This window comes from Gorilla gorilla, chromosome X (genome assembly GCF_029281585.2).
Source record: "Gorilla gorilla gorilla isolate KB3781 chromosome X, NHGRI_mGorGor1-v2.1_pri, whole genome shotgun sequence".
Classification (NCBI taxonomy): domain Eukaryota; kingdom Metazoa; phylum Chordata; class Mammalia; order Primates; family Hominidae; genus Gorilla; species Gorilla gorilla.
The window spans coordinates 20,612,788-20,638,934 of record NC_073247.2 but is presented as its reverse complement, the minus strand read 5'-3'; the positions used below and the strand labels follow the sequence as shown (position 1 = coordinate 20,638,934).

The 26,147-nt window shown below is 47.4% G+C and overlaps 1 protein-coding gene across 1 annotated transcript in view; it reads right to left on the bottom strand.

The window, feature by feature from the left end:
- The window catches only part of CLCN4 (chloride voltage-gated channel 4), an 82,250-nt gene extending 66,949 nt beyond the window's left edge, over positions 1 to 15,301 (bottom strand). Inside the window, exons 1-2 of the mRNA XM_004063771.4 lie at positions 14,848 to 15,301; positions 13,397 to 13,659 (exon numbers count right to left, since the gene is read on the bottom strand). The gene's annotated coding sequence lies outside the window, so the exon portion shown is untranslated. The remainder of the gene's footprint in view (positions 1 to 13,396; positions 13,660 to 14,847) is intronic.
- Positions 15,302 to 26,147: the final 10,846 nt, after the last annotated feature.

The window sequence follows — 26,147 nt, the reverse complement described above, 5'->3', positions numbered from 1 at the left end:
TATGCTGAATGCCTGCTTTCTCTCTGGGAGTCTGGAATTTTGATGTGTGCTAGGCAGAGGGTGCCTATGTGAGCAGCCCCCAATACAAATCCCAGGCGCTGAGTCTCTAAGGACCTTCCCTGGTGGACATTTCATACATGTTGTCTCAACTCACCATGGGCAGGAGTAGGCATGTTCTGTGTGACCCCACTGGGAGAGGACTCTTGGAAGCACATGCCTGCTTTTCTCCAGACTTCACCCCATAAGCCTTTTCCCTTTGTTGATTTTTCTCTGTGTCCTCTTGCTTTACTAAATCATAGCCATGCATATGACATGTGTCAAGTTTTATGAGCCCTCCTAGGAAATCACTGGACCCAGAGGTGATCTTGGAGGCCCATGACACAGCGAGCACCATTTCCTAGAGTTTCCAAAGTGTGGAATTAAGCTCCAGTCGCCCATTGCGTGACATTAACAGCCCGGCCCTAATGGCTGCCTTCCTTTCCTAGTCTCACTTCCCCACTCCCCTCCCAAATCAACTTGCACCAGAAACCTAATTTCAAGTTCCACTTCTGCAAGGACCCAAACGAAGGCAGCATCACATGGCATTTTATATTTCTTCAGCCAGTTATGCCCTTGTCTGTGTAAACCCATGTGAGGGATCTTTACCTCTCCTACACAAATGGGCAAAACCTAGGGCTAGGCAAACAGTTATTAGAAATGACATCAAAAACACAATCCATAAAAGAAATAAAGTAGTAAGCTGTACTAGTTGGGCAAAGTAAAACTTTCCCTTCATTTAAGAATTCAGAGCCGGATGCGGTGGCTCACACCTGTAACCCCAGCACTTTGAGAGGCCGAGGTGGGTGGATCACCTGAGGTCAGGAGCTCGAGACCAGCCTGACCAACATGGTAAAACTCCGTCTCTACTAAAAATACAAAAATTAGCCAAGCATGGTGGTGGGCACCTGTAATCCCAGCAGCTACTCTGGAGGCTGAGGCAAGAGAATCTCATGAACCCGGGAGGCGGAGGTTGCAGTGAGCCGAGATCGCGCCACTGCACTCCAGCCTGGGTGACACAGCGAGACTCTGTCTCAAAAAAAATTCAGAAAAACTCCCTAATATACGTTATTGATTGCCGACATACATCAGTCCCCTAACAAAAGGGTCCAAGCTGTGCTGAGGCTTCTGGCAATTAGGGGACAACGTGGGCACTAAAATGGCCTGTCCTAGGCTTCCCAACAGAACCCTGGTGGCTTATCACCGTCTAAACCAGTGGTTCTTCAGCTTGAATGTGCATCAGCATTACCAGGAGGGCTGGGGAAACCCAGACTGTCAGGTCCCACCCTCAGAGTTTCAGATCCGGCAAGGCTTGGATGGGGCCGGGGAATCTGCATTTCTAACAAGCTTCCAAGGGAGGCTGCTGCAGCTGATCCAAGGGCTGCACATTAAGAGCCACTGGCCTAGTATAACCTTTTGTTCCCTTCCTATTTTCCACTCATTTCATGACCTGCACCCTTGCCATTGTGTTTTAATCACTAAAATTCTAATATTGTTTATATTAACATTTTTAACATCAATCTTATTTAGAAACTGCATTTCGTTCAAGTGATTATTTACAAACATGCTTCCTCCCATATTTGGCTGTGAGCTCCTTGAGGGCAAAGGCCTATGTTACTCATCTCTATTTACTATCTGGACCTGCATAAAATGAAGTGTTTGCTGAATGTTGCTATATAGAAACAGTGTCCACTAAGCCACAAAAAGCTTAGCCAGGCACACATACTACCTCTGTTCTACAGGGAGTGTTATTAATACTATATCCATCAATAGATATAAAACTCTATCAAGTAGTCAGCTATTGAATGCTTTGGACATCACTGCATAGACATGCTCAAGAATCAAGATAAGAGGCCGGGCGTGGTGGCTCATGCCTGTAATCCCAGCACTTTGGGAGGCCGAGGCAGGTGGACCACCTGAGGTCAGGAGTTCAAGACCAGCCTGGCCAACATGGTGAAACCCCATCTCTACTAAAAATACAAAACTAGCCAGGCATGGTGGTGCACGCCTGTAATCCCAGCTACTTAGGAGGCTGAGGCAGGAGAATCGCTTGAATCCAGGAGGCAGAGCTTGCAGTGAGCCAAGATAACACCACTGCACTCCAGCCTGGACAACAGAGCGAGACTCTATCTCAAAAAAAAAAAAAAGAAAAAGAAAAAGAAAAAAAAAGAATCAAGAAAGATTTTTATCTGTACATGTACAGAGAACAAAAGGCTATGTAGGCCAGCCTGAAGTCACTGCCATGTCACACGTGAGTGGTTTTGAAACGTCCACCATCACCCACCAGTTTTATAATTTGTAGCAAATTAAAAATTTTTAAAAAGAAAAACAGAAAATATTTTTTTAAAGACATGATAATAATTTGTAGCAATGCCTGTCTGAAGGGCATACCTTGCCTTTCCTTACTGGTTTTTTTGTTTGTTTGTTTGTTTGTTTTTCTGAATTCATCTTGTTTCCCTTGTTACTTTTCACTCATGAAAAGAGTTGGGCTGACAAAAACAGGCGTCCTCCTGATATCCAGCCACAGGCATTCCACACAGAATCAATGGAGCCCGAGGGAGTGGACTCTGGACCCATAACAGAGGCTAAAAGCACCACAAGCTGACGGTTTCTTATCAGCCCAACAAGACAAATCCTTCACTGTTTTTATCCAAGTGGAGAAGGTGACAGCTTGAGAGGGAAACTGCCTTAAAAATCCCTTTAAGCTCTCTCAAGAAGTTTCTCGGAAATAAATGTAGATACACTGACCAGAACATTCAATATAGGAAATCTTGTTTACACAAAGATTTAAACTATTAGACTATATAATCCCATAGATAGAAGAAGCTCAACAAACCCCAAGCACACACAAAAAAATGAAGAAAACTACACCAAGGCATAGCATAATCGAACTGTTAAACAAGTGAAAAAGAGGATCTCTTAAAAGCAGTGAGAGAAAAGAGACACTTTACATACAAAGAAAGCTATTAGGCTATACAGGGCTATGAGGAGGAAAGAGGTACCACTCCATCCCATAATAAGAATGAAGCTCACAAGCCTAATGTCAAGTAAAAGAAAGACACAAAGAAAAGCAGACACAAAGGGATCCGAGATTCCATCCCTATAAAGTTCCAAACAAGCAGAAGGAACCAGTGGTGTTATTCAGGATAGCAGTTACCCTTGGAAGGGGACATGAGGGTGGCTTCTGGGAACTGGTCATGTTCCATTTCTGGATCTGGGCACTGTTACCCAGGTGTGTTCACCTTGTGACAATTCATCAAGCTGCACGCTTACCCTTTGTGCACTTTTCTGCACATGGATTTCAATTAAAAGTTGACCAAAGGCAACCCAAACAAGCCATCAGCTGGAATTAAATCTCACTGCTTCACTTTACAAAAGTGAGGTTTTTCATTGGCATGCTTGCAACACTTCTTTGAAGTGCCCGTGAAATACTTTCTCTTTTCAAACACCCATTGCATCCTCTCTTGCAAAAATGACCTCCCACTGAAATAATTGAGGTCAGAAGTCTGAAAGCCCTGACAAAGCAAAGGCGCTGGAGTTGGCAAATCCCCTGTGCAGCGGGCAGAGGACACGGGCTCCACATTGCATTACAGGCTGCGGCGTGTTTCTCTGGTGCTGGAGGAAAAGGGGGCTGCTCGCATCAAAAATGACATCCCGCATCTGCAAACGCCGAATGCCCAAAGTAACGCCGAGACAGCCAAACCCCACTGGCATTTGGGGAATATTTTACTGAAGCCTCCAGGCTATAAAGAGATACACAGGATATACATTTTCATCAAATACAGACCGTTGCCCATTTACTAAAAATCTATATATCCAAACTCATCCTCAATATGCCCTAATTTATCATCAATAGACCTAAACTTTGCATGAAGCTCCTCTCCTCTCCAACCCAGGAAGGAAAGAGAGAGAAAATACCATGAACAAATATGGAATGATCAGAGAAAAGTGGAGCTTCAGAAGGGGCAAAACGAAGGCAGCTATGGCCGGAGCCTGGGGAGCTGACCCAAGGAGAGACCAGCACTGGGCCTCCCCTCCAAGAAAGCTTTGGACCATTACTAGTCATTTCAGTTATCTGATGCTGCATCACTAATTACCATTTACACTGACCATTCACACAGTTTCTATGTGTCAGGAAGTGGGGAGCAGTGTGGCTGGGTCTTTCTGGCTCAGCGTCTCTCAGGAGGTTGTGGTCAGGATGTCAGCCAGGGCTGCCGTCATCTGAAAGTTGGACGGGGGCTCCCTCACATAGCAACCAACTTGCTCGCCGGCATCCCCACAGGATGGCTTGAATGTCCCCATGACATGGCAGTTGGCTTTCTCTAGAGGGGGTGGTCCAAGAGAACCAGGAGGGTCTCTAATGACCTAGCTTTGGAAGTCACACACTGTCGCTTCCACGGTATCCTATTGGTGACACAGGTCAGCCCTGAATGGTTCCATATGGGAGGGGACCACACATGAGCATGAACACCTGGAGGTAGGATGGTCGAGGCCCATCTTGGAGGCTGGCTCCAATACAAAAGCTTTTCACTGCCTTATTCCACCTTGCCTGAAACCCCAGGAATTTCAATTTCATTTGTAATCATTTTGAGTCTTGCTTTTAAAATGCGGACACCTTTAGGATGATGAGGTGGCCAGGACTCATTCCACCCCTTCTAGCTAACCGTCCAAACACCAGAGGGGAGAAGACAGGAAGGCACTGACAGTGACGGGAGCCAGGTGGTGGCCCCCAGTGAGGGGTGGAGGCCCACACGACCAAGGAGTTTCAAACAGGGGGAAGCTCAGAGCAAAAGGATGTTCAGAAAGAAACTGTGCCTGTTTCAAAATTCTGCCTCGAACCAGCGGAGACACTTCCTTTTTCCTCCTCCCACTTCCTCCCCGGCCCCGGCCCTGCCCCCAGCACTCTCTGTGTTCCTTCAATCACAGTCTGGCTTCCATAGGACTAGGCAGCTGCTGTGTGACCATGGCAGGCTTCCTATGGACCCAGGGCCATGCAGCCATTCGTTCCACGTTGAAACCCAGCCCACGTGTTGGAAACAGGATGAGGCCAACCACATGTGGCCTCGGGTGACACAATGGCCTCAGTGTTCTCACACCCCCATCCCAGGGACAGGAGGGCTGGGCGGTGAGGTGTCTGTGTTGCTGGTGCCAAGAGCCAAGGGTTTGGAATTTCCCCAGAGACTTCTTCCCATAATAATAGTCACAACGCCTTTGTACAGGGCTCTGTGTACCTGGCTTCATTCTAAGCACTTCCCCCGTGTATGAAGCACCGCCTCCCTCAGGCCCACGTTACAGATAAGCAAACTGCGGCACAGAGGTTAAGCCTCACACACAGTGAGGGGGCAGCTGGATCCAGCCCAGGTCCCAGGGGCCTTTCTCCACAACAGCAGGCAGGCCTCTGCCACCTCAGGACCCAGAGCCACGTGCCTCCATGGAGAGGGCACTGGGGGCCACGTTTCTCCTACACCGTGTGAGAATAGCTTAATTAAAGGCCCCTGGGTCGCGCTCTCATGCACCCACAAAAAAATGCTGCTGCCCGTGCTTGCTAGGGCTGTCGTAACCAAGCACCACGGACTGGGTGGCTCAGATAACAGAAGAGGGTTTTCTCCCAGTTCCGGAGGCCAGAAGTCTGAGATGAAGGGACGCGCGCTGCTGATGCCTTCGTTTCACCCTGATGACCTCTGTCAAGGCCCTATCTCCAAATAAGGTCACGTCTTGAAGTACTGAAGGTTAGGACTTGAATCTATGAATTTGTTGGGGACACAGTTCAAGCCATCACAGCTGCTGAAGACAGTGCAGGTGGGAAATCCCTCCCTCTTCTGGCACCTCCACAGCTTGGCCTTCCCTTCACCATTTTCTGACAGGTTTTCTCCACAACAACCTATTTTCTGCTTATCCAAGGTTCACACCCCCTCATGGATAAAAAGAAAATTTCAGGAGCCACTCGTGACTGGCAAGTGTGTAAAGCCTAAATGCCGGAAGGCACCCAAAACCGCGTTCATATGCTGTTCCTGGTGTCCCGGGACGCCATGGTGAAGAGAGGCAGGCCACTCTGACCAACACACGGGCTGACATTTGAGCCAATTCCATGTTTGAGGTAAAAGGCGAGCTGGTGCGAGGCGTGACTAAGCTAAGAGGAACAATCTCCCGGCTATCTGCTAACCACAAAGGCCTTTTCACCCAACCAGCACCTCCAAGGGTTAGAGTGGAGGGCGAAAAATAACTTTCATATTTAGCCAAATCAACCCAGAAGGGAAGCAAAGAGCCAAGAGATAGGAGGACACACTCATCCCATCGGGAAGCATCGCGAAACTGCGGGCAAGGCTCAGGGGAGCCGCAGCCACAGACAGGAGCCGCAGGCCCAGCACCCAGGACCAGGAGCAGCCTCCCCCATAAGGAAACACAGCGTTGGGGTAGCTCTCACATCAGCAAACCCCAAACCCATCCTGGGCGCCCCAACTGCCTCAGATGGAAAGAGGGGAACACCACCCTCAGGGGGAGCGCCCACCCACAGCCTGTCCTTCATGACCCTGCTGTTCCCATGTGTCGTCCCCAGGGCAGGTCAAGGGCCTGACCCCAGCCTTCCAGGACTCTCCTCTTCTGCAGCTTCAAGAGGGGTTCAAGTCCCCTCTGTAAGGAAGGCTCCGGTCTCACATCTACTTTCAACCCAGCCAACAGCAGGCTCTCTGTTGAATACGAGGGGGCTGAGTGCTCAGGGCTGAGGGAATAGCCAGTGCAAAGGCCCTGGGGCAGGGCAGGACCACGTCAAGAACAGTGTGAAGATGGCAAGCCAGCAGGCAGGGGTTTCCATGAACCCCTGATTGCAGGCCACTGCATCCCACAGAAGCGCACGTGACAGGCGGTGCAGGGCGACCAGGGCCACTTGGAGAAGGCAACAAGGGAACAAGTGTGGGGGTTGACCCTCCAGCCACAGAGAACAGCCAATTCAGAGACTCAGTGGCAGGAACAAATGTGCTGGGCCTGAGGACAGCAAGCAAGCTGTGTAGCCAGAATCACCGGAGCCACCGGCAGCCTGACAGCTTGGGAGACTTCAGCCACGACAAGAAGCGGGAAAGAGAGCTTTTCAGGTGTCATGTGGGAATGTGCATGGCCATTTCCTCTGCTGTCCCTGGGAGCCACCGTCCATCAAAGGTGATGCTGCGACTGAGCCGGGTGCATGAGGACACGTCTGCAGCCTCCATGTCCTGCCCTGTAGTTCACACTACCCTCCCACGCCAGGCTTCTTTGATCACCAAGGGCCCACTCTGGCACCTGGGACAACATTGCTGCTAAAGAGGTTAGCTCCTCAGTCCAACTCACCTGGTCACCCTGGCCACTCCCCATCTGGCCTCCAGCCTCGCCTCCTAGCCTCCTTGCTGGCCGCCCTGCTTTCTTTCTCACCCACCTCTGACTCTGCTCCTGACAGCAGCCAGTCCTTTTAACCCAGTCTCAACATGTCACTCCCCGACACAGGAGCATCCAGTGGCTTTCCATCACACTGAGGACAATCCAGGGTTGACACCACGACTGCCAGTTCCAGGATGGCCTGCCCCCTGCGCCCCTCTGAGCACCTGTCCCCACCCCTACTCTCTGGGTAGCTCTTCTTTGCACACGCCAATCTCCCTGCTTTCCGCAAACGCTTCCTGTCCTGCCCTGCCTCAGGGCCTTTGCACTGGCTGTTCCCTCAGCCCTGAGCACTCAGCCCACTGTGCTCAAGTGGCTCTCTCTCCATTCGGATCTCTGCTCAAGTGCGACCCCTCAGAGAGGCCTTCTTGCCCTCCCCAACCAGCGTTTGGAGTCCAGTGCTGTGCATCCTTTGCTGTCCATCCTTTCACTCAACACACAGCCTATCCAACAGCTACTTCCTCTTCCCTCAGCTCAAATCAGTCCCGTGAGGGCAGAAACCTTGTCCATTTGGTCCTACCATGTATCCCACTGCCTAGACTTGTAGGACTCAACCAACTGGGGGCAATACTGACCCCCAGGGGACATTTGGCCATGTCTAGAGACATTTTTTGTTATTACAACTGGGAGACAGGGTGCCACTGGCATCTAGTGGATGGTGGCCAGGGATGCGGCTCAATACCCTACATTGCCCAGAACAGCCCCCCATAAAAATGAATCATCTGGACCCTAACGTCCATCGTGTCAAGGTTGAGAAACCCTGGCCTAGACGCACAGACCCAAGGAATATTTGCTGAATGAAGAAGTAATTAAGGGGCCAGGAGCAGTGGCTCAAGCCTATAATCCCAGCACTTTGGGAGGCCGAGGCGGGCCCATCACCTGAGGTCAGGAGTTCAAGACCAGCCTGGATAACATGGTGAAACTCGTCTCTACTAAAAATACAAAAATTAGCCAGGCGTGGTGGTGCGTGCCTGTAATCTCAGCTACAAGGAGGCTGAGGCAGGAGAATCGCTTGAACCTGGGAGATGAAGGTTGCAGTGAGCCGAGATCAAGCCACTGCACTCCGGCCTGGGCAACAAAGAGAGATTCCATCTCAAAAAAAAAAAAAAAAGAAAGAAAAGAAATGAAAGTCATTTAAAAAAATACTTATCACAAAAAAAAAATTCCTGCACATAAAAAAGCCACCCACTGAAAATGTGGTTAAACAAAGGTCTTGTTACCAAGGGAAAGTATGTATGGGGGAAGGGATAGGAGGGGGGACTGTCCCCACACACCTCTTCCCCCAGGTTGGTAGAAGAGATGCGTCATCACACTAAACCCCTTTGGTCTGCTACTGCAAGGCTGACAGGTGGAGAGGAGGCAGGTAAGGCGAGGACCTCTGGGGCAAAGTGGCTGGGGCCTCTGGCCCATGTGATGGGGGCACCTGGAGTACAGGTTAAGCCCTGGGCTTCACCCCCAGACCTATTCAGTCAGAATCCCCAGTGTGCCTAAGGGTTTACATTTCTTTTCTTTTTTCTTAATTTTTTATTATGAACATTTTCAATTACACAGAACATCATCCAGAAGAATCCAGTGAATAACACCAATCAGACTGAACAGTTGTTCACATTTGGCTCTATCTGCTTTATCTCTTTCTCTCTCTTCATTTAACTGAACCATTTAAAAGTAAATTATTGATCTTGAAGCCTGATTTTCAAAGTGTCATCTGGGGACTCCTTGGGCTCCCCAAGACCCTTTAAGGGAGTCCATGATGTCAAAAACATTTCACAATATTCTGACATTGTTATTTGCCATTTTCTAAGTTCATTCTCTCATGAGCATACAATGGAATTTTCCAGAGGCTACATGACATGTGATATTGAAACAGATTGAATGTAGAACCAAGTATGAGAATTCATCTGTCTCCTATTAAGTCATACATTAAAGAGATCTCAAAAAAACATCAAAAAAAGAAAAAAAGTAAATGATTGCTACCATGACACTTCATCTCTAAACACTTTAGTATACATCTCTAAACAATAAGAGTTTTCTACATAAACACATGTATTAGCTATCTATTGCTGCCTAACAAATTATCCCAAAGCATAGCAGCAGGACACAAACATGTATCATGTCACTGTTTCTGTGTCAGGAAACCTGGAGTGGCTTAGCTGGTGCCTCAGCTCAAGGTGTCTCACAGGGCTACAAGCATCTCAAGACTCAACTGTGGCCGGGCGTGGTGGCTCATGCCTGTAATCCCAGCACTTTGGGAGGCCAAGGTGGGCGGATCACCTGAGGTCAGGAGTTCGAGACCAGCCTGTCCAACATGGCAAAATCCCATCTCTACTAAAAATACAAAAATTAGCCAGCCGTGGTGGCGTGTCCCTGTATTCCTAGCTACTAGGGAGGCTGAAGCATGACAATCGCTTGAACCCAGGAGGCAGAGGTTGCAGTGAGCTGAGATCGCTACCACTGCACTGCAGCCTGGGTGACAGACCGAGACTCTGTCTCAAAAAAAAAAAAAAAAAAAAAGACTCAACTGGGCCTGAAGGGTCTGCCTCCAAGCCCGCTCACACCCTCACACCGTCAGCGGGTCTCAGTTCTTCTCAGGCTGTTGGAATGGACCTCGGGTCCTCACCACGGCAGATGGACCCTTTTGTAGGGCTGATCACAACATGGCAGCTTCAGTGTAAGCAACCCAAGAGAGAAAACACACCCCAGGCAGAAGCCCCTTTACACCCTCATGGTGGAAGTGCCACTCCCCTACCCCTTGCTAGACGTATTCATTGGAAGTTCATTACTTGGTCCAGACCAAACCCCAGGGGAGAGGGTGATGCCAAGTTGCAGCTGCCAGGGGTGGGGATCACTGCATCTGTCCGAGGGGCTGCCGACCACATCACAGACTGTCACATCTAATCAAAGCAGCAGCAGTCTCCTAGTGTCACCTAATAGCCAGTCACATCAAAGCATCTCCAGGCATCCCCAAAATGCCTGTTACACGTTTGTTTGGGCCGAATCCAATCGAGGGCCACAAGTGATATTTGGCTATTCCGTCTCTTAAGTCTCGTTTGATGGAGAATACCCCACCTCCCTTTTTTAAAAATTTCTTTCATGATATTACCTTGTTGAAGAGACAAGGCCAGATGGCTCATACAGAGCACCAAGCCCACCGGAGGCACACAGGAGCGTGACAGGCCTGCCCTGGGATGTCCGTGGACTGAAGCCTGTGAGGACAGTGGCGTGGGGAGTGGATGGAGCCAGCTGCTCTCACCCTAGCCCTCTGCACAGTGGGTCTTCCTCACCGAAGGCCAACCTCCCCCACCAGGGCTTTCCTATCTCCCCCAGGAGACCATTTTCATGGTGCCAGGAAAGATGAGACAGACAGAGAGAGAGAGAGAGAGCAAGCTGATGGCAATGTAAAGGGAACCCAGGGGAGGGACACATCAAAGTCCAAAGCCTGGGGCACAAGGAAATGTTTTCTGGCCATTCTAACACCCCACCACCACCACATACACACACATAGTAAACATGTCCCCCCCTTGCTACGCTGCTGCCACCCCCGCTTCCTGTCTCTTGGGAGTTTCCCAGCCTGCAGACCCTCTCACTTCCATCCGTCCCTCCCCAACAGCCAAGGAAGCAGAGTCAGCAAGTACAGTTGGCCCCACTTTGCAGATCCGACAGCAGCTCTGCGGGGTGAAGTGATGCAGCCACGGTCACCCTCCTAGGTGTCAAAGCCAGATCTTTAGTCCTGGACTGAAGCTTAAAGCATGCGACCATGTCTGCCCAAGCGAGTGTCTGTGTCGCTGGTGGTGTGGGCCGTTTGTGTTTGCCTCCTCCTAGCTGCATAGACATTACCACCCTCTCGTCCTCACCACGTCCCCCACCAGCACCAGATGTCGTGTCGTTTCATCCTCACAACACCTCCGAGTGGACACTGTTATTCTCATTTTTGCAGACAAGGAAATGGACTCTCAGCTGTTAGGTCTAACCCAGGGTTAGACTATGCCCAGGGATGTGCTCCAGGTCTGCTGAGCACGAAGCCCCGGCAGGTTTCAACACACGTTCATCTAGTGCTCTGTTTTTTTCCTCTTTCCCTAACACTCTCCTTTCTGCCAAGCTAGCCTCCCAGCTACAAATGGCATACAAACAGCTCCTCCCCTTTTCACAGAAGCTATTTCTGGAAATTCACAGCATAAAAACGCCTTCACATTGTGTTTTCCAATATATGTGATATTAAGAAAGGGAATCAGATTTCTGATCAAGGGCTTGGCATCAAACCAATCATAAGAAAATGAATTCTCGGAGCCCGAAGAAGAATATTTCGAGATCATCTCAATCAGTGGTTCTCAACAGGAGGCAAGGGAGCCCTCAAGGGACATTTGGCAATGTCTGGCAACATTTTTGATTGTCACAACTGGGGGCTGGGAGGGGGAAGTGCTACTAGCATCTAGTAGGTGGAGGTCGGAGATTCTGCTAAACATCCTACAATGCACAGGACAGCCTCACCACAAGGAGTTATCTGGCCCCAAATGCCACTAGTGCCAAGGTTGAGACACCCTGACCTAAATCCCTTTGTTACTTTGAGGACGAGATAGTCGAGGCCCAAAGACACTAAATGACATATCCAAGGCTGCACAGTCACAAAGCCAAAAGTGGAATCTAGGTCTCTATTAGATCCACCTCTATCATCTGCTTTGCTCTATCTAGGGTTGGGCTGGGGGAGAAGGGAGGGCGGGGACCCGGGGATCTTAATTTGTGTAACCAAACTGAACCAAAGGAAGAAAACTGCAATAAACAAGTTACTAAATTACTGCAGCAACACACCTAGGTGTCCCAAATTCTGAAAGAAATGCCTCCTTCAATTATTGATGGAAATAGCATTGCTTTACAGGCTCCCCAACGTTGCTGGTTGGTCAAATTATTCATGATGTGAGTTCCAATACAGTTTAGTGACAACAAAGCTTCCAGAAGGGTCAGGTTTTAGAGGGGAAAAAAATGCCACATTCTCCCCCTAAGGGTGCCCCCACACGTCCTGGCTGTAGTTTCTTCCTGACCCCGAGAAAGGCATGTAAACGCTCTAGAAACAGTCCATTAAAATCCCCCACCCACTGTCATGCTAGAACTGAAGTCACCTGACCCCCCTCCATCTGGCGCTGAGTCATCAAGCCCCTCCATTCAGCAAGCGAATTATCAGCGAGAGAATTAAAAAGAACTCTGGGAATTCTTAGGTTTTGGTGTTATCTCCACCCCCACTCTCTGCTAAAGATCATTTGGTTCTTAGAGATGTAGCTGTCTCTTACACTCACATGTTATCTTTGGAAGCTGCAATTTATTTTTATTGTATTGGATACCGTTCTTTTTTAATCTACTTAAAACACCTGGAAGGAAAAAAAAAATACATTTCTGACGTATGCCCTGTAATTGCTGGAACCTTGCAAAATAATGCAAAGCAATTTAGATTGCATATCTGGCTCTTAAATTGCTAACCAAGAAGTTTCCACTCCCCAGCCCGCTTTTGCTTTGAAAGAAATGAGGCTAATTACTGAGGACAAAGGCCTGTAATTAGTAAACATGTCATTATTTAAGAAGCAGAATGACACTAGGAAAACACTTGATAGTTACCTCTTAAAAGCCCCTCTGTCTACTTAGAATGCATGCAGTGTGGTCACTTCAGATTTTGTTCCCCCGCCGGGGCGGTTTTTTCCCTCCCCCGTCTTTCTGTCTGGCCCCTGCCCGCTTTCTCGGGGCGGGCACGCCAAGACCCAAGTCACGCGTGGGCCTGCCACGGGCCATCCCCGGCCGGGTGCATGCAGCTGCAGCAGGCAGCTGTGGGCAGCAGGCGCCGCAGCAGCCAGAGGCCCCACTTTGGGTTTCTGGGGGCGCAGCCGGGCTGCAGGCCCGCGGGCCGGGCTCCACCTGCAGCGTCCGCGCTGCCGGGGGCGCCGGGGAGGGCATCCAGGCGCCGCGCGCCCCTTACCTGCAGTGCCGCATCGCGCCCGCGGCCGCCCACCTGGACAGCATCCTCGAGCATCCTTTCTTCAGCGCGACGGCTGCGAGCGCCGTGACATCACCAGGAGGCGGGCCCCACGCTGCCACGTGACGCCTTCGGGGCGAGGCAGGGAGGTGTGCGCGGGGTGGGGGGAAGACCCTGGAAGTCCCGGGAGGTGAGGGTCGATGGCCAGAAACCCTCGCGCTGGCCGCCCCTCAGGCGTTTCGCTTGATGTGTGCAGTTTGCCTGGCCTTTCGCGAAGAATTATGAAAAACAACACACAGGAGGAGAAATCCAAATTATTACAGGCTCCAAGCGAGTAATAGGATTTCAAAAGAATTAGCAATAAGGGGATTACAGTGAAAGGAAATACAATTTCATGTTTTATTTTAAAACTAGTATTTATCAAATGCAGTGGAGAAATAAACATTTTGTGCAAATCAAAATGACACAAAATATAGCATGGACATACTTTGCCTAGAGTTTCTATGTTTCAAGCCGTATATCGACTATTATACCAAACACTTTAGTTCAAAGCAATTCATTATGGAACATTATACTAATTGCACGGATGAATAATGCTTTAATTACTCTGAATAGCTGCATTCCAATATTAATTTGTATTTGCCAAAGGAAAAAATGGTGACACCACGTATTTCTACTACTTACTTAAATATGTGATGATTTAAAATAAAGCACTGTTACGTGAGCATGGTTGTATTTGTGTCTCCGTTTTCTTACATCTTCTGGCAAGGCATTTAATCTCTGAGACATGAGTTAATTCACAATAACTCATTATTTCACATTTTCTAATCTTTATCACATTCTGAAGAAGTGAGTCATTTTACTATCACAGAAAATATGTACAATGTCAACATTTCTCATTCACAACTGAAACAGCCTTGCCTAGAAAGACTTTAGAAAATTACAACTGTGATAATTCTGTAAATTTGAAATAGCGTATTTCAAACTTAAGCAGTGCACATATAAACTTTTCTTTTGCCAAAATACACAAGCGTTTTTGAAATGTAAAAGGACAAAAGCAAAGACTGCTTTTATTTGTATTCCAATTGCAAATAGATTCATTTACTTTCACTTGAGTTAAAAATCACAATTTTAACATTCCCTTTGCTCACAGCCCTGAAAGAGACATGAAATAGATTGTTTTACAAGCAGGTTAGAGTTAAGTTTACTTGCAGTTTATTCCATCAGCTTTCGTGTCCTTCTATATTTAACCCTGGCCCTTATACCATGATTCCCTCCAAATTAACCAAATTTCTGTTCAGAAGGTTAATCTCTAATTTGGGGATAAATACAGCCCTTGACTCTCACAGCGATCAATTATTTTCAACACCAGATTTTAAAAATCAACAAAGTCGCAGTGTAGTTTACTAGGTCACTCCTCTCAAATTTGTTTTTCTGAGTGATAAGCAGCTTACCTTCCGCTTTCAGATTTTGAGATAAAGTTAAAACGCTACCGAAATCTCCTGCTCCTTTGGGTTGAGGGTCTAATGGAGGCAGAAACTGACAAGCTCATTTTCCTGCCAGAGGCAAATGTCGATTTCAGCCCAGAGGGCCCCGGAGGCCGGCTGGGAGCATCACGTGCTCGGCCCAGCCACTCAGCCCTGCCCAGCCAGCCTGGTCACCTCTTGGCTCCGGAGCCCCGCCGTGCCAGTGTCATTCGCCTCCTACCCCGGGAGCATTCGTGTCCAGAGAAAACCCGGCGTCCCGGAGACAGGACGCCCCACCCTCAGGGGCTGGGCTGCACGGAATTCTGTGACCGGATTTTCCAGCATCAATGGGAGGTGGTGGGTATATAAAATGCCCTGCAGCCTGAAGAGGATGGTAGCATGGTGCAGACAGCCTTGCTCCGTGTTCCGGCTTGGCTGAAATGACGAAATACAGGCAACCTTCTTCATCCTGGAGCAGTTTCTTTGCAGTAGGTTAGTTTCACCTTCTCTTTTTTCTAGGTGATTGGCTGAAATGACGAAATACAGGCAACCTTCTTCATCCTGGAGCAGTTTTTTTGCAGTAGGTTAGTTTCACCTTCTCTTTTTTCTAGGTGATTGCTCAATTGTAAAAAACATTGCAGCAAACCGGCAATTCAGACAAGGCCCAGAACTGGGCCAAGCAATTCTCAACAGAATGAGAGAGCTGTCTGAACACCTTCCACCCTCGCCTTTCAAATTGTCATTTTAGCCAAGATTAAAAAACAAAACCAAAAAAAGCAAAAATCAATACCACCCATGGGAATGTAAGTTGAGCAATCTTTCTGGTGGTCTGTTTAGCATTTTTCCTACCAAATGCCTTACAAATACACAGTTTCGCCAATTACTCCAGGCCCTACAGCTGTTGGTATCATGTGCTCCAGCAACTTGATATCCAAGAATTTGTCCTGGGGTGTGGGGAGTGGGGGTGGGGGGAAGAACGGTGTGCAAACCCCTGACTAGGGAAAGTTTGCGGCAATATTACTTATGATCTCAAAGCACTGGAAACAAGTTAAATCTCCAAAAACAGGGGATGTTTTAAATTATAAGACATCTGTGCAGTGGAAGAATTAAAACTACTATGGTGGTACACACGGATGTAAAAAGACATTTGCAGTGGATTAAATGGAGAAAAAATGGAAGCTTCAAAGCATTATGTGCTGAGTGATCCGTCGTTTCTATGTAGGTGTAATATATTTATATCTACACATATACCTTTGCAAACACAGAAAACTATTAGGAAATGAATTCACTAAAGTATCAAACATGGTATCTCACTGGTTAGTGGGATTAAGGGTGTTTTAAATTTTTCTTCTTTTAAGCTTAGAGATATTGTCTAATTTTTCCACAGTGAATATGTATTGCTTTTATAGCAAGAAAAAATTGTTTTCTTAAAAGCACCATATAGACATGATTATGGAATAAACAGTTTTGGCTAATTTTTTAATGCAGATTTCATTACTTGAAGATCCTGAATTCTTAACCACAAAGTCCCGAGGGAACAATTCCTAGCCATCCTAGATTATTCTGCTCATGAAGATCTTTAGGAAAGAAAGTGCCATTCAGGGGCCGTTGTTAATATTTAACCATCTGTATGTCCAGTTTTAATTTCTCTTCCATTTAAACCTACTTCTTTTTACTTTGCTCTGTGTGGAGATAGAAAGCTGGTTATTACCATCCTTTATGAAAAGACTCTTTCAATAGTTACGGAATAATAACCTTTGAGTTTTTTGTTCATTCGAGACAGGGTCTCACCCTGTCTCCCAGGCTGGAGTGCAGTGGCACGATCATGGCTCACTGCAACCTCAAATTCCTGAGCTCAAGCAATCCTCCTGCCTCAGCCTCCCAAGTAACTGGGACTACAGGCTCTTTCCATTGTCTTCACAGATTTCTCTTTCCTATCCCTTTGAATCTTCTACATTTTTTCTCTTATCTGCCAGTTTTCTACAGATGTCATACAAGGTTTAGAACAGTGGTTCTTAATGGGGTGATGTTGCTCCCTTTCCCCCAGGGGACATTTTTGGCAGCCACAACTGAAGTGGGAGGAGCCGTGTGCTCCTGGCATTGAGTGGGTAGAGGCCAGGGCTGCTGCTGAACATGCTACAGTGCACAGGACAGCTCCCTCCCCACTCCTACCTCCCGGGACAATGAACATTTCGGCCCAAAATGTCAGTACAATAGTGCTGAAGTCGAGAAACCCTGGTTTGAATTACTGATGGAGTATAATTTGATGCCCAAGATGTTCCATTTCCCAGCCATTTTCAAGAGTTCCCCATTGTATGATGTGCTGGAAGCTCTCTTCATTATAAATCCCTTAAAGGTAGTACTCCCAGCATGTGGGACGTGTCATTGCCCACCTGTGTGTGCACCACAAACCACCTCTGAAAAGAGACATCGGGAACTGCTAAGGGTGTTATCTCTAGGGAGGAAAACTGTGTGGCTGGGCACAGAGGTGGATGGGAAATTTTCATAGATTTGGATGCACTGTATATTTTTAAAACAGACATTTTCCCACCACTAAATTGTTAAAACTCACTATTCAATTATTCTATAAATGGTGGGTTTTACAAAACCCAGAGGTGAGGACCCTATTGCCTCTTTGTGTCCAAGCCCCCATATATATATATGTGTGTGTTTGTATATATATTATATATTATACATATATATTTTTTTGAGACAGTCTTGCTCTGTCGCCCAGGCTACAGTGGCGCAATCTCAACTCACTACAACCTCCGCCTCCCGGGTTCAAGCGTTTCTTGTGCCTCAGTCTCCTGAGTAGGTGGGATTACAAGCGCCCACCACCACACCTGGCTAATTTTTGTATTTTTAGTAGAGATGGGGTTTCACTATGTTGCCCAGGATGGTCTCGAACTCCTGATCTCAACTGATCCGCCCGCCTCAGCACATGCACCCTGTAGAGTGCCTTCCTCTGCAGCATGTCATCTGATTCTCGCAGCAGCTGGTTAACAGGAGTAGGGCAGATCTGCTGTGCACCCATTTTGCAGACAGGCTCAGAGACAGCCCTGACATCAGCCTCCTGTTCTGATGGAGGCTGGAGCACCCTGGGGTCAGGCTAGGTCTTCTCTGGCCAGGACCCCAGCTTCTTCCCCAGGCGCCTCTGACCATCCCCTCCACCCTTCTTGGAGCCACAGCTTCCTGGGACCCTCTGGACAGCACTCACCAGCTTAGACCCAAATTATTTACTCGCATTAACCCCTGAGCTCCTGAGCTCCTGGAAGGACAGAGGGGAGCTGCATTTACCTGTTCTTTGAAAGCCCAGCATATAGCACTGTCTCTGGGATACAGTTTGTTACACTGGAACTAAAATTTTCCCAAATGTTCTCAGCCAACCGCTTTAATCATACACCATCTTGAAGTATTACATGGCTGTATTGCAGTATTACTGCCTGTGCTATTTTGCCAAGCTTCTGCAAGCCCCACTTTTCCCTTCTGTAAAACAAGGAGGAGGAAGAGTAATAGTATCCACCACTTGTAGCTGAGTGAGACTTAAGTGAGAGATCTGGAAAGAGCACAAGCAGTGCCTTATTATTAGAATTTGAGACACAAGAAAAGCTGTGTGCCCCTAAATACAGTGATCAAGATACCCTCTTGTATTTTGAACCAAGTGAAAAAAGTCAGTAAAGACCCTACAACCGAAACACACACGCACAGAAACTATGTATAATGCTCCCCGTGGCCCAATTTATTTGCACCCACATAAACCTCCCCTTCAGATACCTCCTGGCCAAGTAACCCCTCGCTGATTGGAATTGACTATGCTCCCTTGCCCAACACTGAAGGGGAGTGAAACAAACCACAACAGCCTGTCTTTATTTAAAATGTTCATATCTTGTACATTGTAATTTTCTGCACTAATTTTGATTTTATAAATTATATATGTACATATATATGTACATATATGTGTTTGTGTGTATATATATATACATATATATATATATATATATTTTTTTTTTTTTTTTGAGATGGAGTTTTGCTCTTGTCGCCCAGGCTGGAGTGCAGTGGCATGATCTTGCCTCGCTGCAACCTCCATCTCCCAGGTTCAAACAATTCTCCTGCCTCAGCCTCCTGAGTAGCTGGGATTACAGGTGCCTACCACCACACCTGGCTAATTTTTGTATTTTTAGTAGAGACGGGGTTTTGCCATGTTGGCCAGGCTGGTCTCAAACTCCTGACCTCAGGTGATCCACCCACCTCAGCCTCCCAAAGTGCTGGGATTACAGGCGTGAGCCACCGTGCCTGGCCAGTGTATTATCTTGATTACTGATTTTTGTGGTGCCCTCTTACATTTTGCACCCAAGGTAAGTGCCTCCCTCACCTCCTCCAAATTCCAGCCCTGAGTATCTGGTAAATTATTCTATAAATGGGGGATCTTATAAAACCTGGAGGTGAAGACCCTATTTCATCTATCTTTGTATCCTGAACTCCTTTACACCTGAATACACCGTCTCCAATGAATGAATGAATGAATGAGTTGCTTCCATACCTAGCTGGGGGCTATGCACATGGCCAGCATCCTAAAAGATTTGGGGAATAAGTAAGTGACATGGAATATAAGAATATGCAATCCAGCCTTTTCTAGGCATTCTGGGCTGTGTTCACAGATCTCAGCAGACATCCAAAAGCTGCAAACTCAGACCCCATTGCCCTGACATCGATCCAAAGTGACGGCCTTGACTGACGTGACAAACAACAGCTTTGAAATCCCTCTGCTTTTGCAGTGGAGTGGAGTTGTTGTCAAGGACATTGTCTGTGCTGGGAAGCCTGAGAAAAGAGCCCATGTAGCTCTAAGGGCTAAGAGAAGTGTTGCCATCCCTTAAAAAACCATATGGTGCTTTTCCTCTCTGATGATAAGAACTGTGGAGCTGCCACTGTCTCCTTTTTCTCTGTGAGTGCCAGGAGACTCAGATTTTGCCAAGGCAATTCAGTAGGCCTGTCTCCTCCAGTAGGCATATGCACAGTGGCACGTCAGTCATCGTTAAATAACCCAGCTCTCCAAGGGTGGGGCATGGGGAGGGAGGCTTGATTTGTAGCTTGTGCTGATTCTCATGGTGTAAATTATCCTGCCATGGCTTGCTTCGAACTACTGAATGGGGAGCTGGAAACTGATGCACGACAGCCATCATTGGACAGCATCTCCACCACACACAGACAGAAGTCAGTTATCTTATTGCACCTGGACAGTGAACAGCTTTTCTCACCCAGGACCTGGCCTCTGAGAAAAGCTGCTCCTTGTCCAGGTGCCTTGGGTTGGAAATGGGATTTTTCTAGAATTGCACTGCTCTATGGTAGCCACTAGACACGCTTGCTATTTACATGAAAATGAATTTAACTTAAAAGTTCAAATTCAGTCCCTCAGTCACACTAGCCACATGTCAGATGCTCAAGAGCTACATGTGGCTTGTCACTACGGTATTTTAGCGCAGATATAAAACAATTCCATCATTGCAGATAATTCTATTGGATGATGCAGTAAAGTATTTCTTTTAAACGAATTCCATTGCAATAAAACAATTTGTGTTTATTACTCATGGGATTCTGCCTGTAATTGCAGGGTAGAAACAGCAATCTGGCCAGAGCGTCTGTTAGTGGGAACGATGGAAAGGCACAGATTCCAGAAGGCCGTGTGCCTCTAGCCACAGGTCTCAGACAAGATGCTTCCAAATGCCACTGAATGTGCAGCCTCTGCCTTTGGACTTCACCAGGAGCCTGGAAATCTTCTAAGAGGGGAGCGTCTGATCACTTGTTCCAAAGCAAAACTTGAGATGCATGCCAGAGTACATACATACTGAATACAGGAACCGGCCCTTCAAAGCTCAGTGCTTCTAGGGTGGGCTGGAGAATGACCTCCCCAAAGATGTTCACCCCCTTATTCCCAGGACCTGTGAAGATGTTGCCTTGCATGACAAAAGAGATTTTGCAGATGTGATTAGATTAGGGATCCTAAGATCGTGGGGAGATGATCCTGGGTGGCCCCAGTGGGCCCAGTGTCGTCACAAGGGTCCTTATAAAAGGGAGGCAGGAGGGTCAGAGTCAGAGAAGATTGGCAATGGAAGCAGAGATCAGAGAGGGAGATTTGAAGCTGCTACACTGCTGGCCTTGAAGATGGAGGATAGGGCCATAAGCGAACAAATGCAAGTGGCCTCTAGAAGCTGGAAGAGGCCCGGAAACAGAATCTCTCCACTAGCCTGTGGAAGGAACACAGCCCTGCTGGCACTTGATTTTAGCCCATTCACACCCAGTTTAGACTTCTACCCTCCAGAAAAGGAAAAGGATGAATATGTGTTGTTTTAAGCCATAAGTACAGCAGCCGTTGGAAACGAACAGAGCCTTGGCTCATTGATTCATCCGATTCCTGTTTACGGAGCCCTCCGTCTGCACCAGGCAGAATGCAAGGCCGGAGGGTCAGCCACGCTCGGGAGTGACTGTGTCCCTCTGCTGAGTCCCTCTTACAGTCCATGGGGAAGACAGTCATGAAACAGGTCTTCCCAATCAAGAGTGGGGAATCCCTAATGAGAGAAGTGTTGAGTGATGTGGAAAAATACCGCTAGCAGTTGAATTATGTACTCCCAAATTCATATGTTGAAGTCTCAACTCCCCAGTACCTCAGAATGTGACTATATTTGGAGATAAGTTCTTTAAAGAAGTGGTTATGTTTTAACATCAGGCCGCTAGGGTGGGGCCCTAGTCCCATCTGACTGGTGTCCCTATAAAAAAAAAAAAGGAGACCCCAGGGTCATGCATGCAGAGTGATGACCACGTGAGGAGGTAGCAAGCTGAGGGGAGAGGCCTCGGGAAACCAGCCTGCCAGTGCCTTCATCTTGAACTTCCAGCCTCCAGTGAGAAAATCAATGTCTGTTGTCGAAGCCACCCAGTCTGTGGGACTTGGTTACGGCAGCCCTAGTGAACTCATACACGTACATAAAGCAGAGGGGCCAAATTTCTTCAGACCACTTCCGGCCTCCTTGAGAAAGTCATGGTTAAGCTATCCAAGGACAAGTGGGAGTTAGCTCAAGTTGGGGACTGTAGAAGAGTGGACCAGAGAGAAGACAGGGAGTGCCCATCGGTAGCCAGGAGGGAAAGGCCTTCTTTCTGCTACAGCAGCTGCAACAAGTAAAATTTGGCCACAGTAGCATTGCTCAAAGCTATTTTTGACTTTTGTTTGTTTGTTTTTGAGACAGAGTTTCACTCTGTTGCCCAAGCTGGAGTGCAGTGGCATGATTTCAGCTCACTGCAACCTCCATCTCCAGGGTTCAAGTGATTCTCCTGCCTCAGCCTCCCAGGTAGCTGGGATTACAGGTGCCGCCACCACGCCCGGCTACATTTTTGTATTTTAATAGAGACAGGGTTTCACCATGTTGGTCAGGCTGGTCTCAAACTCCCGATCTCAGGTGATCCACCTGCCTTGGCCTCCCAAACTGCTGGGATTACAGGTGTGAGCCACCATTCCCAGGCTAAAAGGTTTTTTTGTTTGTTTTGAGACATCCAGAGTAATGAGTGTCTTTTGTATGCGAATGAGATGATGGTAGCTGAGGGCCCTAGGTAGCCTCAGGATAGGGGCTGGTCACCAGTCACCAGAAAGACCAAGGCAAGATAACAGATTTGGGACTTTTAACCCCACCTCCTTGACCTCTGGGGAGGGGAGAGGGGCTGAAGCTTGAGTTTATCACCAGTGGTCAATGATGTAATCAATCATGCCTATGCAGTGGAACCTCCATAAAAACCAAACACCGCATGTTCTCACTCATAGGTGGGAATTGAACAATGAGAACACATGGACACAGGGTGGGGAACATCACACTCCGGGGACTGTTGTGGGGTGGGGGGCTGGCGGAGGGATAGCATTAGGAGATATATCTAATGTAAATGACGAATTAATGGGTGCAGCACACCAACATGGCACATGTATACATATGTAACAAACCTGCACATTGTGCACATGTACCCTAGAACTTAAAGTATAATAAAAACAAAAATTCAGTAACAAACAAACAAAAACCCACAAAAGGACAGGGTTTTCCGTGGGCTTCCAGATAGCTGAATACACAGAGGTTCCTGGAGGGTGGTGCCTAGGGAAGGGCATGGAAGCTCCATGCCTTGCCTTCCATACCCTCCACATCGCTTCCATCAGGCTGTACATCTGTATCTTTGGTAATATCCTTTATAACAAATGGCTAAACATGTTTCCGTGAGTTGTGGGACCACTCTAGCATGTCAGTGAACTTGAGGAGGGGGTCATGGGAATCCCCAATGTATAGCCAGTCGGTCAGAACCACAAGCCACAACCTGTGTTTTTCGTTTGTGTTTTTTGAGACAGATTCTCACTGTGTCACCCAGGCTGGAGTACAGTGGTGCAGTCTCGGTTCACTGCAACCTCCGCCTACCGGGTTCAAGTGATTCTTCTGCCTCAGCCTCCCGAGTAGCTGGGACTGCAGGCGCATGCCACCATGCCCAGCTAATTTTTGTATTTTTAGTAGAGATGGGGTTTCACTGTGTTGGCCAGGCTGGTCTCGAACTCCTGACCTCGTGATCTGCCCACCTCGGCCTCCCAAAGTGCTGGGATTACAGGCGTGAGCCACCGCCCCGGCCACTTTTTTTCTTCAAGACAGGGTCTCACTCTGTCACCCAGGCTGGAGTGCAATGGCATGAACACGGCTCACTGCAGCCTTGACCTCTGGGGCTCAAGCAATTCTCCCACCTCAGCCTCCTGTGTAGCTGGGACCACAGGCACATGCCACCATGCCCAGCTAACTTTTTGTACTTTTTTTTGTAGAAACGGGGTCTTGCTATGTTGCCCATGCTGGTCTTGAACTCCTGGGCTCAAGCGGTCCTCCCACCTCAGCTTCTCAAAATGCTGGGATACAGGCATGAGACACCACACTCGGCCTGAACATCTTATTTAATGGGGAAACACTAGTTTTTCCACCAAAGTCTGAAAAAAGGTAAATAGCCTTGCATGTATGTGTATTTATCTTATTGTTATTTTCTGTCTTTATGCAGACAAAGACAGAAAACAAAATAGACAAAAACTCATGAAGAAATATCCAAAATACATACGAGCAAAACTATAAAGCATTCCTGAAAGGCACAAAATTAGTCTTGGACAAATGGAAATACACTCTTGGATAAGAGGATTCAACATCATAAAGATTGCGGTTCTCCCAAATTTGTACGTTTAATGCAATTCCAGTAGATTCATAATTTTTTTCCCTGGAGCTAGACAAGATAATTGTAAAATTCATTTGAAAGAACAAATAAGCAAGAATATCCAGGAAAGCCCTGAGAAAGAAGAAAGGAAGGAGGGCTAGCCCTAACTGATATTAAAACTTACCAACAAGCCTCTATAATTAAAGCAGCTTTGCTCATAAGCACAAATTTTGATTGTGCTGAGATGTTTTCTCACCTCTGCAACTGGCAAAGACTCACAAATGTGACACCATTCTATTGCTGAGGTTGTGAGGGAACTGTCTCATACATTGCTATTGAGAATACAAAATGGCAAAGTCCCTGTGAGAAAAATGCAGCAACACCCAGCAACATGCCACATGCATTACCGTTGACCCAGAGATCCCACTTCTTGGGATGTATCTCACGAAAACCCTGGCAAAGGCCGGGCAGGGTGGCTCACACCTGAAATCCCAACACTTTGGGAGATCGAGGCAGGAGGATAGCTTGAGACCAGGAGTTGGAGACCAGTATGGGCAACATGGCAATACCGTTTCTATCAATAAAATAAAAAAAGAAACCCTGGCAAAAATGTGAAAAGATGTCTGCAGAAGACTTTCATTGTTGAATTATTATTTTTTGAGACAGAGTCTCGCTCTGTCGCCCAGGCTGGAGTGCAATGGCACGATCTCGGCTCACTGCCACCTCCGCCTCCCAGGTTCAAGCGATTCTCCTGCCTCAGCCTCCTGAGTAGCTGGGATTACAGGTGCACGCCACCATGCCCAGCTAATTTTTGTATTTTTAGTAGAGATGGGGTTTTACCATGTTGGTCAGGCTGGTCTCAAACTCCTGATCTCATGATCTGCCCGCCTGGGCCTCCCAAAGTGCTGGGATTACAGGCATGAGCCACCGCGCCCGGCCTGTTGAATTATTTTTAATAGTATGACTAGAAACAACCAGAAGATGGTTGAATAAACAATGGTACATCCACTAATGTTGTGTGCAAAGGTAAAATGAAAAGAACACTTATACGTACCACTTTGGGGGATATGGGTTTGGGGTCAATGTATTTTGCTTGTGGGTTGGATGTGAATTTGGAGCGGGGGGGATGCAGAGGACAGATCAAAGTGGATTGAATGGTGGCCCTAAAGATATGTCTACCTGGAACTTGGGAACGTGACCTTATTTGCAAAGAGTCTTTGCGGAGGTAATTAAAGACCTGGAGATGAGATCATCCTGGATTAACCGGGTAGGCCCTAAATCCAATGGCAGATGTTCTTGTAATAGAGAGAAGACAGGGAGAAACGCAGAGAGAACGGTGATGTCACGATGGGGCCAAGACTGGAGTCATGTTTCTTGCACAAGCCAAGGATTGTCAGCAGCAGCAAGAGCCGGAAGAGGCGGGAAGGATCCTCCCCTAGGGCCTTTGAAGAGAGTGTAGCCCTGGTGACACTTTGATTTAGCACTTTTGGCCTTGAGAACCGTGAAATAAATTTTTGTTAAGCTACCAAGCTCGTGGTAAATTGTTATAACAGCCAATACAGACTTTGGTGGTCTCTGGGATATATCTATTTTTCTTTTTTTAAAGAAATGCAGTTTCACTACATCGTCCAGGCTACTCCTGAACTGCTGGTGTCAAAGGATCCTCCCACCTCAGCCTCCCAAGTAGCCGGGACTACAGGTGTGCACCACCACCACTGGCTGGGATATACTTTTAAGTGAAAAAAGCCAGGTGAAGAAAAGTATGTTTTTCTGCTACCATTTGCCCAAGGAGAGAAAAATACAAATATAGATGTGTTCATATTTGTGTAGTCATGTGTATATGTGTATATGCACACATGTATATATTTGTATGTACACACTTACATATTTATATACCTGCTTATATTTTAAAATAACAATGCAAGGAAAAACAGTAATCTCTTTTCAATGGTTACCTGTAAGGAGAGGGGGAAAAAATAGGGTAGAGGCAAGAATAAAAATCTGACTCTGTGGGGCGTGGTGGCTCACGCCTGTAATCCCAGCACTTTGGGAGGCCAAGGCAGGCAGATCACTTGAGGTCAGGAGTT